The following is a 15511-nucleotide window of genomic DNA, read 5'->3' on the forward strand; positions in this document are numbered from 1 at the left end:
CCATACTTTTGATTGAGCAGTTTTGAAACACTCTGTCTGTAGAAAATGCAACTGGACATTCGTAGCGCTAAGTGGGTAATAGTGGAAAAAAGAATATGTTCAAATATAAACTACACAGAAGCATTGTATGAAACTTCTTTCTGTTCTGTGCATTCAACTAACAGAGTTGAACCTTACTTTTGATTGAGCCGTTCTGAAACACTCTTTCTGTAGAAACTGCAATTGGACATGCTAAGCGCTAAGAGGCCTACATTGGGAAAAAGAATATCTTCAAATAAAAACTACACAGATGCATTCTGTGAAACTTATTTCTGATCTGTAAATTCAGTTAACAGAGATAAAACATATTTTTGATTGAGCAGTTATGAAACACTCTTTTTGTAGAAAATGCAAGTGGAGATTCGGAGCGCTAAGAGGTTACTAGTGGAAAAAGGAATGTCTTCAAATATAAACTACACAGAATCATTTGGTGAAACTTCTTTCTGATCTGTGCATTCAGCTAACAGAGTTAAACCATACTTTTGATTGGGCAGATCTGAACACTCTTTCTGTAGAAAATGCAACTGGACATTTGGAGCGCTAAGAGCGTAGTAGTGGAAAAAGGAATATATTCAAATATAAACTACACAGAAGCATTCTGTGAAACTTCTTTCTGATCTGAGCATTCAGCTAACAGAGTTAAACCATACTTTTGATTGAGCAGTTTTGAAACACTCTGTCTGTAGAAAATGCAACTGGACATTCGTAGCGCTAAGTGGGTAATAGTGGAAAAAAGAATATGTTCAAATATAAAATATACAGAAGCATTGTATGAAACTACTTTCTGTTCTGTGCATACAACTAACAGAGTTGAACCTTACATTTGATTGAGCCGTTCTGAAACACTCTTTCTGTAGAAACTGCAATTGGACATTCTGAGCGCAAAGAGGCCTATATTGGGAAAAAGAATGTATACAAATAAAAACTACACAGAAGAATTGTGTGAAACTTCTTTCTGTTCTGTTTGTTCAACTAAAAGAGTTGAACCTTAGTTTTGATTGAGCCGTTCTGAAACACTCTTTCTGTAGAAAATGCAAGTGGATATTCGGAGCGCTAAGGGGGTAATAGTGGAAAAAGGAATGTCTCAAAATATAAACTACACAGAATCATTCTGTGAAACTTCCTTCTCATCTGTGCATTCAGCTAACAGAGTTAAACCATACTTTTGATTGAGCAGATCTGAACACTCTTTCTGTAGAAAATGCAACTGGACATTTGGAGCGCTAAGAGCGTAGTAGTGGAAAAAGGAATATATTCAAATATAAACTACACAGAAGCATTCTGTGCAACTTCTTTCTGATCTGAGCATTCAGCTAACAGAGTTAAACCATACTTTTGATTGAGCAGTTTTGAAACACTCTGTCTGTAGAAAATGCAACTGGACATTCGTAGCGCTAAGTGGGTAATAGTGGAAAAAAGAATATGTTCAAATATAAACTACACAGAAGCATTGTATGAAACTTCTTTCTGTTCTGTGCATTCAACTAACAGAGTTGAACCTTACTTTTGATTGAGCCGTTCTGAAACACTCTTTCTGTAGAAACTGCAATTGGACATTCTGAGCGCTAAGAGGCCTATATTGGGAAAAAGAATGTCTACAAATAAAAAGTACACAGAAGAATTGTGTGAAACTTCTTTCTGTTCTGTTTGTTCAACTAAAAGATTTGAACCTTAGTTTTGATTGAGCCGTTCTGAAACACTCTTTCTGTAGAAAATGCAAGTGGAGATTCGGAGCGCTAAGAGGGTAATAGTGGAAAAAGGAATGTCTCCAAATATAAACTACACAGAATCATTCTGTGAAACTTCTTTCTGATCTGTGCATTCAGCTAACAGAGTTAAACCATACTTTTGATTGAGCAGATCTGAACACTCTTTCTGTAGAAAATGCAACTGGACATTTGGAGCGCTAAGAGAGTAGTAGTGGAAAAAGGAATATATTCATATATAAACTACACAGAAGCATTCTGTGAAACTTCTTTCTGATCTGAGCATTCAGCTAACAGAGTTAAACCATACTTTTGATTGAGCAGTTTTGAAACACTCTGTCTGTAGAAAATGCAACTGGACATTCGTAGCGCTAAGTGGGTAATAGTGGAAAAAAGAATATGTTCAAATATAAACTACACAGAAGCATTGTATGAAACTTCTTTCTGTTCTGTGCATTCAACTAACAGAGTTGAACCTTACTTATGATTGAGCCGTTCTGAAACACTCTTTCTGTAGAAACTGCAATTGGACATTCTGAGCGCTAAGAGGCCTATATTGGGAAAAAGAATGTCTACAAATAAAAAGTACACAGAAGAATTGTGTGAAACTTCTTTCTGTTCTGTTTGTTCAACTAAAAGATTTGAACCTTAGTTTTGATTGAGCCGTTCTGAAACACTCTTTCTGTAGAAAATGCAAGTGTAGATTCGAAGCGCTAAGAGGGTAATAGTGGAAAAAGGAATGTCTCCAAATATAAACTACACAGAATCATTCTGTGAAACTTCTTTCTGATCTGTGCATTCAGCTAACAGAGTTAAACCATACTTTTGATTGAGCAGATCTGAACACTCTTTCTGTAGAAAATGCAAATGGACATTTGGAGCGCTAAGGGAGTAGTAGTGGAAAAAGGAATATATTCAAATATAAACTACACAGAAGCATTCTGTGAAACTTCTTTCTGATCTGAGCATTTAGCTAACAGAGTTAAACCATACTTTTGATTGAGCAGTTTTGAAACACTCTGTCTGTAGAAAATGCAAGTGTACATTCGGAGCGCTAAGTGGGTAATAATGGAAAAAAGAATATGTTCAAATATAAACTACACAGAAGCATTGTATGAAACTTCTTTCTTTTCTGTGCATTCAACTAACAGAGTTGAACCTTACTTTTGATTGAGCCGTTCTGAAACACTCTTTCTGTAGAAACTGCAATTGGACATGCTAAGCGCTAAGAGGCCTACATTGGGAAAAAGAATATCTTCAAATAAAAACTACACAGATGCATTCTGTGAAACTTATTTCTGATCTGTAAATTCAGTTAACAGAGATAAAACATATTTTTGATTGAGCAGTTATGAAACACTCTTTTTGTAGAAAATGCAAGTGGAGATTCGGAGCGCTAAGAGGGTACTAGTGGAAAAAGGAATGTCTTCAAATATAAACTACACAGAATCATTTGGTGAAACTTCTTTCTGATCTGTGCATTCAGCTAACAGAGTTAAACCATACTTTTGATTGGGCAGATCTGAACACTCTTTCTGTAGAAAATGCAACTGGACATTTGGAGCGCTAAGAGCGTAGTAGTGGAAAAAGGAATATATTCAAATATAAACTACACAGAAGCATTCTGTGAAACTTCTTTCTGATCTGAGCATTCAGCTAACAGAGTTAAACCATACTTTTGATTGAGCAGTTTTGAAACACTCTGTCTGTAGAAAATGCAACTGGACATTCGTAGCGCTAAGTGGGTAATAGTGGAAAAAAGAATATGTCCAAATATAAACTATACAGAACCATTGTATGAAACTCCTTTCTCTTCTGTGCATTCAACTAACAGAGTTGAACCTTACTTTTGATTGAGCCGTTCTGAAACACTCTTTCTGTAGAAACTGCAATTGGACATTCTGAGCGCAAACTGGCCTATATTGGGAAAAAGAATGTCTACAAATAAAAACTACACAGAAGAATTGTGTGAAACTTCTTTCTGTTCTGTTTGTTCAACTAAAAGAGTTGAACCTTAGTTTTGATTGAGCCGTTCTGAAACACTCTTTCTGTAGAAAATGCAAGTGGAGATTCGGAGCGCTAAGGGGGTAATAGTGGAAAAAGGAATGTCTCCAAATATAAACTACACAGAATCATTCTGTGAAACTTCCTTCTGATCTGTGCATTCAGCTAACAGAGTTAAACCATACTTTTGATTGAGCAGATCTGAACACTCTTTCTGTATAAAATGCAACTGGACATTTGGAGCGCTAAGAGCGTAGTAGTGGAAAAAGGAATATATTCAAATATAAACTACACAGAAGCATTCTGTGAAACTTCTTTCTGATCTGAGCATTCAGCTAACAGAGTTAAACCATACTTTTGATTGAGCAGTTTTGAAACACTCTGTCTGTAGAAAATGCAACTGGACATTCGTAGCGCTAAGTGGGTAATAGTGGAAAAAGGAATATGTTCAAATATAAACTACACAGAAGCATTGTATGAAACTTCTTTCTGTTCTGTGCATTCAACTAACAGAGTTGAACCTTACTTTTGATTGAGCCGTTCTGAAACACTCTTTCTGTAGAAACTGCAATTGGACATTCTGAGCGCTAAGAGGCCTATATTGGGAAAAAGAATGTCTACAAATAAAAACTACACAGAAGAATTGTGTGAAACTTCTTTCTGTTCTGTTTGTTCAACTAAAAGAGTTGAACCTTAGTTTTGATTGAGCCGTTCTGAAACACTCTTTCTGTAGAAAATGCAAGTGGAGATTCGGAGCGCTAAGAGGGTAATAGTGGAAAAAGGAATGTCTCCAAATATAAACTACACAGAATCATTCTATGAAACTTCTTTCTGATCTGTGCATTCAGCTAACAGAGTTAAACCATACTTTTGATTGAGCAGATCTGAACACTCTTTCTGTAGAAAATGCAACTGGACATTTGGAGCGCTAAGAGAGTAGTAGTGGAAAAAGGAATATATTCAAATATAAACTACACAGAAGCATTCTGTGAAACTTCTTTCTGATCTGAGCATTCAGCTAACAGAGTTAAACCACACTTTTGATTGAGCAGTTTTGAAACACTCTGTCTGTAGAAAATGCAACTGGACATTCGTAGCGCTAAGAGGGTAATAGTGGAAAAAAGAATATGTTCAAATATAAACTACACAGAAGCATTGTATGAAACTTCTTTCTGTTCTGTGCATTCAACTAACAGATTTGAACCTTACTTTTGATTGAGCCGTTCTGAAACACTCTTTCTGTAGAAACTGCAATTGGACATTCTGAGCGCTAAGAGGCCTCTATTGGGAAAAATAATATCTTCAAATAAAAACTACACAGAAGCATTGTGTGAAACTTATTTCTGATATGTTCATTAAGCTAACAGAGTTAAACCATACTTTTGATTGCGCAGTTCTGAACACTCTTTCTGTAGAAAATGCAAGTGGACATTCGGAGCGCTAAGAGGGTAATAGTGGAAAAGGGAATATATTCAAATATGAACTACACAGTAGCATTCTGTGAAAATTCTTTCTGTTCTGTGCATTCAACTAACAGAGTTGAACCTTACTTTTGATTGAGCCGTTCTGAAACACTCTTTCTGTAGAAACTGCAATTGGACATGCTAAGCGCTAAGAGGCCTACATTGGGAAAAAGAATATCTTCAAATAAAAACTACACAGATGCATTCTGTGAAACTTATTTCTGATCTGTAAATTCAGTTAACAGAGATAAAACATATTTTTGATTGAGCAGTTATGAAACACTCCTTTTGTAGAAAACGCAAGTGGAGATTCGGAGCGCTAAGAGGGTAAGAGTGGAAAAAGGAATGTCTTCAAATATAAACTACACAGAATCATTCGGTGAAACTTCTTTCTGATCTGTGCATTCAGCTAACAGAGTTAAACCATACTTTTGATTGAGCAGATCTGAACACTCTTTCTGTAGAAAATGCAACTGGACATTTGGAGCGCTAAGAGCGTTGTAGTGGAAAAAGGAATATATTCAAATATAAACTACACAGAAGCATTCTGTGAAACTTCTTTCTGATCTGAGCATTCAGCTAACAGAGTTAAACCATACTTTTGATTGAGCAGTTTTGAAACACTCTGTCTGTAGAAAATGCAACTGGACATTCGTAGCGCTAAGTGGGTAATAGTGGAAAAAAGAATATGTTCAAATATAAACTACACAGAAGCATTGTATGAAACTTCTTTCTGTTCTGTGCATTCAACTAACAGAGTTGAACCTTACTTTTGATTGAGCCGTTCTGAAACACTCTTTCTGTAGAAACTGCAATTGGACATGCTAAGCGCTAAGAGGCCTACATTGGGAAAAAGAATATCTTCAAATAAAAACTACACAGATGCATTCTGTGAAACTTATTTCTGATCTGTAAATTCAGTTAACAGAGATAAAACATATTTTTGATTGAGCAGTTATGAAACACTCTTTTTGTAGAAAATGCAAGTGGAGATTCGGAGCGCTAAGAGGTTACTAGTGGAAAAAGGAATGTCTTCAAATATAAACTACACAGAATCATTTGGTGAAACTTCTTTCTGATCTGTGCATTCAGCTAACAGAGTTAAACCATACTTTTGATTGGGCAGATCTGAACACTCTTTCTGTAGAAAATGCAACTGGACATTTGGAGCGCTAAGAGCGTAGTAGTGGAAAAAGGAATATATTCAAATATAAACTACACAGAAGCATTCTGTGAAACTTCTTTCTGATCTGAGCATTCAGCTAACAGAGTTAAACCATACTTTTGATTGAGCAGTTTTGAAACACTCTGTCTGTAGAAAATGCAACTGGACATTCGTAGCGCTAAGTGGGTAATAGTGGAAAAAAGAATATGTTCAAATATAAACTATACAGAAGCATTGTATGAAACTTCTTTCTGTTCTGTGCATACAACTAACAGAGTTGAACCTTACATTTGATTGAGCCGTTCTGAAACACTCTTTCTGTAGAAACTGCAATTGGACATTCTGAGCGCAAAGAGGCCTATATTGGGAAAAAGAATGTATACAAATAAAAACTACACAGAAGAATTGTGTGAAACTTCTTTCTGTTCTGTTTGTTCAACTAAAAGAGTTGAACCTTAGTTTTGATTGAGCCGTTCTGAAACACTCTTTCTGTAGAAAATGCAAGTGGATATTCGGAGCGCTAAGGGGGTAATAGTGGAAAAAGGAATGTCTCAAAATATAAACTACACAGAATCATTCTGTGAAACTTCCTTCTCATCTGTGCATTCAGCTAACAGAGTTAAACCATACTTTTGATTGAGCAGATCTGAACACTCTTTCTGTAGAAAATGCAACTGGACATTTGGAGCGCTAAGAGCGTAGTAGTGGAAAAAGGAATATATTCAAATATAAACTACACAGAAGCATTCTGTGCAACTTCTTTCTGATCTGAGCATTCAGCTAACAGAGTTAAACCATACTTTTGATTGAGCAGTTTTGAAACACTCTGTCTGTAGAAAATGCAACTGGACATTCGTAGCGCTAAGTGGGTAATAGTGGAAAAAAGAATATGTTCAAATATAAACTATACAGAAGCATTGTATGAAACTTCTTTCTGTTCTGTGCATTCAACTAACAGAGTTGAACCTTACTTTTGATTGAGCCGTTCTGAAACACTCTTTCTGTAGAAACTGCAATTGGACATTCTGAGCGCTAAGAGGCCTATATTGGGAAAAAGAATGTCTACAAATAAAAACTACACAGAAGAATTGTGTGAAACTTCTTTCTGTTCTGTTTGTTCAACTAAAAGATTTGAACCTTAGTTTTGATTGAGCCGTTCTGAAACACTCTTTCTGTAGAAAATGCAAGTGGAGATTCGGAGCGCTAAGAGGGTAATAGTGGAAAAAGGAATGTCTCCAAATATAAACTACACAGAATCATTCTGTGAAACTTCTTTCTGATCTGTGCATTCAGCTAACAGAGTTAAACCATACTTTTGATTGAGCAGATCTGAACACTCTTTCTGTAGAAAATGCAACTGGACATTTGGAGCGCTAAGAGAGTAGTAGTGGAAAAAGGAATATATTCATATATAAACTACACAGAAGCATTCTGTGAAACTTCTTTCTGATCTGAGCATTCAGCTAACAGAGTTAAACCATACTTTTGATTGAGCAGTTTTGAAACACTCTGTCTGTAGAAAATGCAACTTGACATTCGTAGCGCTAAGAGGGTAATAGTGGAAAAAAGAATATGTTCAAATATAAACTACACAGAAGCATTGTATGAAACTTCTTTCTGTTCTGTGCATTCAACTAACAGATTTGAACCTTACTTTTGATTGAGCCGTTCTGAAACACTCTTTCTGTAGAAACTGCAATTGCACATTCTGAGCGCTAAGAGGCCTCTATTGGGAAAAATAATATCTTCAAATAAAAACTACACTGAAGCATTGTGTGAAACTTATTTCTGATATGTTCATTAAGCTAACAGAGTTAAACCATACTTTTGATTGCGCAGTTCTGAACACTCTTTCTGTAGAAAATGCAAGAGGACATTCGGAGCGCTAAGAGGGTAATAGTGGAAAAAGGAATATATTCAAATATGAACTACACAGTAGCATTCTGTGAAAATTCTTTCTGTTCTGTGCATTCAACTAACAGAGTTGAACCTTACTTTTTATTGAGCCGTTCTGAAACACTCTTTCTGTAGAAACTGCAATTGGACATGCTAAGCGCTAAGAGGCCTACATTGGGAAAAAGAATATCTTCAAATAAAAACTACACAGATGCATTCTGTGAAACTTATTTCTGATCTGTAAATTCAGTTAACAGAGATAAAACATATTTTTGATTGAGCAGTTATGAAACACTCTTTTTGTAGAAAATGCAAGTGGAGATTCGGAGCGCTAAGAGGTTACTAGTGGAAAAAGGAATGTCTTCAAATATAAACTACACAGAATAATTTGGTGAAACTTCTTTCTGATCTGTGCATTCAGCTAACAGAGTTAAACCATACTTTTGATTGGGCAGATCTGAACACTCTTTCTGTAGAAAATGCAACTGGACATTTGGAGCGCTAAGAGCGTAGTAGTGGAAAAAGGAATATATTCAAATATAAACTACACAGAAGCATTCTGTGAAACTTCTTTCTGATCTGAGCATTCAGCTAACAGAGTTAAACCATACTTTTGATTGAGCAGTTTTGAAACACTCTGTCTGTAGAAAATGCAACTGGACATTCGTAGCGCTAAGTGGGTAATAGTGGAAAAAAGAATATGTTCAAATATAAACTATACAGAAGCATTGTATGAAACTTCTTTCTGTTCTGTGCATACAACTAACAGAGTTGAACCTTACATTTGATTGAGCCGTTCTGAAACACTCTTTCTATAGAAACTGCAATTGGACATTCTGAGCGCAAAGAGGCCTATATTGGGAAAAAGAATGTATACAAATAAAAACTACACAGAAGAATTGTGTGAAACTTCTTTCTGTTCTGTTTGTTCAACTAAAAGAGTTGAACCTTAGTTTTGATTGAGCCGTTCTGAAACACTCTTTCTGTAGAAAATGCAAGTGGATATTCGGAGCGCTAAGGGGGTAATAGTGGAAAAAGGAATGTCTCAAAATATAAACTACACAGAATCATTCTGTGAAACTTCCTTCTCATCTGTGCATTCAGCTAACAGAGTTAAACCATACTTTTGATTGAGCAGATCTGAACACTCTTTCTGTAGAAAATGCAACTGGACATTTGGAGCGCTAAGAGCGTAGTAGTGGAAAAAGGAATATATTCATATATAAACTACACAGAAGCATTCTGTGCAACTTCTTTCTGATCTGAGCATTCAGCTAACAGAGTTAAACCATACTTTTGATTGAGCAGTTTTGAAACACTCTGTCTGTAGAAAATGCAACTGGACATTCGTAGCGCTAAGTGGGTAATAGTGGAAAAAAGAATATGTTCAAATATAAACTACACAGAAGCATTGTATGAAACTTCTTTCTGTTCTGTGCATTCAACTAACAGAGTTGAACCTTACTTTTGATTGAGCCGTTCTGAAACACTCTTTCTGTAGAAACTGCAATTGGACATTCTGAGCGCTAAGAGGCCTATATTGGGAAAAAGAATGTCTACAAATAAAAAGTACACAGAAGAATTGTGTGAAACTTCTTTCTGTTCTGTTTGTTCAACTAAAAGATTTGAACCTTAGTTTTGATTGAGCCGTTCTGAAACACTCTTTCTGTAGAAAATGCAAGTGGAGATTCGGAGCGCTAAGAGGGTAATAGTGGAAAAAGGAATGTCTCCAAATATAAACTACACAGAATCATTCTGTGAAACTTCTTTCTGATCTGTGCATTCAGCTAACAGAGTTAAACCATACTTTTGATTGAGCAGATCTGAACACTCTTTCTGTAGAAAATGCAACTGGACATTTGGAGCGCTAAGAGAGTAGTAGTGGAAAAAAGAATATATTCAAATATAAACTACACAGAAGCATTCTGTGAAACATCTTTCTGATCTGAGCATTTAGCTAACAGATTTAAACCATACTTTTGATTGAGCAGTTTTGAAACACTCTGTCTGTAGAAAATGCAAGTGGACATTCGGAGCGCTAAGTGGGTAATAGTGGAAAAAAGAATATGTTCAAATATAAACTACACAGAAGCATTGTATGAAACTTCTTTCTGTTCTGTGCATTCAACTAACAGAGTTGAACCTTACTTTTGATTGAGCCGTTCTGAAACACTCTTTCTGTAGAAACTGCAATTGGACATGCTAAGCGCTAAGAGGCCTACATTGGGAAAAAGAATATCTTCAAATAAAAACTACACAGATGCATTCTGTGAAACTTATTTCTGATCTGTAAATTCAGTTAACAGAGATAAAACATATTTTTGATTGAGCAGTTATGAAACACTCTTTTTGTAGAAAATGCAAGTGGAGATTCGGAGCGCTAAGAGGGTACTAGTGGAAAAAGAATGTCTTCAAATATAAACTACACAGAATCATTCGGTGAAACTTCTTTCTGATCTGTGCATTCAGCTAACAGAGTTAAACCATACTTTTGATTGGGCAGATCTGAACACTCTTTCTGTAGAAAATGCAACTGGACATTTGGAGCGCTAAGAGAGTAGTAGTGGAAAAAGGAATATATTCAAATATAAACTACACAGAAGCATTCTGTGAAACTTCTTTCTGATCTGAGCATTCAGCTAACAGAGTTAAACCATACTTTTGATTGAGCAGTTTTGAAACACTCTGTCTGTAGAAAATGCAACTGGACATTCGTAGCGCTAAGTGGGTAATAGTGGAAAAAAGAATATGTCCAAATATAAACTACACAGAAGCATTGTATGAAACTTCTTTCTGTTCTGTGCATTCAACTAACAGAGTTGAACCTTACTTTTGATTGAGCCGTTCTGAAACACTCTTTCTGTAGAAACTGCAATTGGACATTCTGAGCGCTAAGAGGCCTATATTGGGAAAAAGAATGTCTACAAATAAAAAGTACACAGAAGAATTGTGTGAAACTTCTTTCTGTTCTGTTTGTTCAACTAAAAGATTTGAACCTTAGTTTTGATTGAGCCGTTCTGAAACACTCTTTCTGTAGAAAATGCAAGTGTAGATTCGAAGCACTAAGAGGGTAATAGTGGAAAAAGGAATGTCTCCAAATATAAACTACACAGAATCATTCTGTGAAACTTCTTTCGGATCTGTGCATTCAGCTAACAGAGTTAAACCATACTTTTGATTGAGCAGATCTGAACACTCTTTCTGTAGAAAATGCAACTGGACATTTGGAGCGCTAAGAGAGTAGTAGTGGAAAAAGGAATATATTCAAATATAAACTACACAGAAGCATTCTGTGAAAATTCTTTCTGATCTGAGCATTTAGCTAACAGAGTTAAACCATACTTTTGATTGAGCAGTTTTGAAACACTCTGTCTGTAGAAAATGCAAGTGTACATTCGGAGCGCTAAGTGGGTAATAATGGAAAAAAGAATATGTTCAAATATAAACTACACAGAAGCATTGTATGAAACTTCTTTCTGTTCTGTGCATTCAACTAACAGAGTTGAACCTTACTTTTGATTGAGCCGTTCTGAAACACTCTTTCTGTAGAAACTGCAATTGGACATGCTAAGCGCTAAGAGGCCTACATTGGGAAAAAGAATATCTTCAAATAAAAACTACACAGATGCATTCTGTGAAACTTATTTCTGATCTGTAAATTCAGTTAACAGAGATAAAACATATTTTTGATTGAGCAGTTATGAAACACTCTTTTTGTAGAAAATGCAAGTGGAGATTCGGAGCGCTAAGAGGGTACTAGTGGAAAAAGGAATGTCTTCAAATATAAACTACACAGAATCATTCGGTGAAACTTCTTTGTGATCTGTGCATTCAGCTAACAGAGTTAAACCATACTTTTGATTGGGCAGATCTGAACACTCTTTCTGTAGAAAATGCAACTGGACATTTGGAGCGCTAAGAGCGTAGTAGTGGAAAAAGGAATATATTCAAATATAAACTACACAGAAGCATTCTGTGAAACTTCTTTCTGATCTGAGCATTCAGCTAACAGAGTTAAACCATACTTTTGATTGAGCAGTTTTGAAACACTCTGTCTGTAGAAAATGCAACTGGACATTCGTAGCGCTAAGTGGGTAATAGTGGAAAAAAGAATATGACCAAATATAAACTATACAGAACCATTGTATGAAACTTCTTTCTCTTCTGTGCATTCAACTAACAGAGTTGAACCTTACTTTTGATTGAGCCGTTCTGAAACACTCTTTCTGTAGAAACTGCAATTGGACATTCTGAGCGCAAACTGGCCTATATTGTGAAAAAGAATGTCTACAAATAAAAACTACACAGAAGAATTGTGTGAAACTTCTTTCTGTTCTGTTTGTTCAACTAAAAGAGTTGAACCTTAGTTTTGATTGAGCCGTTCTGAAACACTCTTTCTGTAGAAAATGCAAGTGGAGATTTGGAGCGCTAAGGGGGTAATAGTGGAAAAAGGAATGTCTCCAAATATAAACTACACAGAATCATTCTGTGAAACTTCCTTCTGATCTGTGCATTCAGCTAACAGAGTTAAACCATACTTTTGATTGAGCAGATCTGAACACTCTTTCTGTAGAAAATGCAACTGGACATTTGGAGCGCTAAGAGCGTAGTAGTGGAAAAAGGAATATATTCAAATATAAACTACACAGAAGCATTCTGTGAAACTTCTTTCTGATATGAGCATTCAGCTAACAGAGTTAAACCATACTTTTGATTGAGCAGTTTTGAAACACTCTGTCTGTAGAAAATGCAACTGGACATTCGTAGCGCTAAGTGGGTAATAGTGGAAAAAAGAATATGTTCAAATATAAACTACACAGAAGCATTGTATGAAACTTCTTTCTGTTCTGTGCATTCAACTAACAGAGTTGAACCTTACTTTTGATTGAGCCGTTCTGAAACACTCTTTCTGTAGAAACTGCAATTGGACATTCTGAGCGCTAAGAGGCCTATATTGGGAAAAAGAATGTCTACAAATAAAAAGTACACAGAAGAATTGTGTGAAACTTCTTTCTGTTCTGTTTGTTCAACTAAAAGATTTGAACCTTAGTTTTGATTGAGCCGTTCTGAAACACTCTTTCTGTAGAAAATGCAAGTGGAGATTCGGAGCGCTAAGAGGGTAATAGTGGAAAAAGGAATGTCTCCAAATATAAACTACACAGATTCATTCTGTGAAACTTCTTTCTGATCTGTGCATTCAGCTAACAGAGTTAAACCATACTTTTGATTGAGCAGATCTGAACACTCTTTCTGTAGAAAATGCAACTGGACATTTGGAGCGCTAAGAGAGTAGTAGTGGAAAAAGGAATATATTCAAATATAAACTACACAGAAGCATTCTGTGAAACTTCTTTCTGATCTGAGCATTTAGCTAACAGAGTTAAACCATACTTTTGATTGAGCAGTTTTGAAACACTCTGTCTGTAGAAAATGCAAGTGGACATTCGGAGCGCTAAGTGGGTAATAGTGGAAAAAAGAATATGTTCAAATATAAACTACACAGAAGCATTGTATGAAACTTCTTTCTGTTCTGTGCATTCAACTAACAGAGTTGAACCTTACTTTTGACTGAGCCGTTCTGAAACACTCTTTCTGTAGAAACTGCAATTGGACATGCTAAGCGCTAAGAGGCCTACATTGGGAAAAAGAATATCTTCAAATAAAAACTACACAGAGGCATTCTGTGAAACTTATTTCTGATCTGTATATTCAGTTAACAGAGATAAAACATATTTTTGATTGAGCAGTTATGAAACACTCTTTTTGTAGAAAATGCAAGTGGAGATTCGGAGCGCTAAGAGGGTACTAGTGGAAAAAGGTATGTCTTCAAATATAAACTACACAGAATCATTCGGTGAAACTTCTTTCTGATCTGTGCATTCAGCTAACAGAGTTAAACCATACTTTTGATTGGGCAGATCTGAACACTCTTTCTGTAGAAAATGCAAATGGACATTTGGAGCGCTAAGAGCGTAGTAGTGGAAAAAGGAATATATTCAAATATAAACTACACAGAAGCATTCTGTGAAACTTCTTTCTGATCTGAGCATTCAGCTAACAGAGTTAAACCATACTTTTGATTGAGCAGTTTTGAAACACTCTGTCTGTAGAAAATGCAACTGGGCATTCGTAGCGCTAAGTGGGTAATAGTGGAAAAAAGAATATGTTCAAATATAAACTATACAGAAGCATTGTATGAAACTTCTTTCTGTTCTGTGCATTCAACTAACAGAGTTGAACCTTACTTTTGATTGAGCCGTTCTGAAACACTCTTTCTGTAGAAACTGCAATTGGACATTCTGAGCGCAAAGAGGCCTATATTGGGAAAAAGAATGTCTACAAATAAAAACTACACAGAAGAATTGTGTGAAACTTCTTTCTGTTCTGTTTGTTCAACTAAAAGAGTTGAACCTTAGTATTGATTGAGCCGTTCTGAAACACTCTTTCTGTAGAAAATGCAAGTGGAGATTCGGAGCGCTAAGGGGGTAATAGTGGAAAAAGGAATGTCTCCAAATATAAACTACACAGAATCATTCTGTGAAACTTCCTTCTGATCTGTGCATTCAGCTAACAGAGTTAAACCATACTTTTGATTGAGCAGATCTGAACACTCTTTCTGTAGAAAATGCAATTGGACATTTGGAGCGCTAAGAGCGTAGTAGTGGAAAAAGGAATATATTCAAATATAAACTACACAGAAGCATTCTGTGAAACTTCTTTCTGATCTGAGCATTCAGCTAACAGAGTTAAACCATACTTTTGATTGAGCAGTTTTGAAACACTCTGTCTGTAGAAAATGCAACAGGACATTCGTAGCGCTAAGTGGGTAATAGTGGAAAAAAGAATATGTTCAAATATAAACTACACAGAAGCATTGTATGAAACTTCTTTCTGTTCTGTGCATTCAACTAACAGAGTTGAACCTTACTTTTGATTGAGCCGTTCTGAAACACTCTTTCTGTAGAAACTGCAATTGGACATTCTGAGCGCTAAGAGGCCTATATTGGGAAAAAGAATGTCTACAAATAAAAAGTACACAGAAGAATTGTGTGAAACTTCTTTCTGTTCTGTTTGTTCAACTAAAAGATTTGAACCTTAGTTTTGATTGAGCCGTTCTGAAACACTCTTTCTGTAGAAAATGCAAGTGGAGATTCGGAGCGCTAAGAGGGTAATAGTGGAAAAAGGAATGTCTCCAAATATAAACTACACAGAATCATTCTGTGAAACTTCTTTCTGAT

Source organism: Symphalangus syndactylus, chromosome 13, assembly GCF_028878055.3.
Source record: "Symphalangus syndactylus isolate Jambi chromosome 13, NHGRI_mSymSyn1-v2.1_pri, whole genome shotgun sequence".
Classification (NCBI taxonomy): domain Eukaryota; kingdom Metazoa; phylum Chordata; class Mammalia; order Primates; family Hylobatidae; genus Symphalangus; species Symphalangus syndactylus.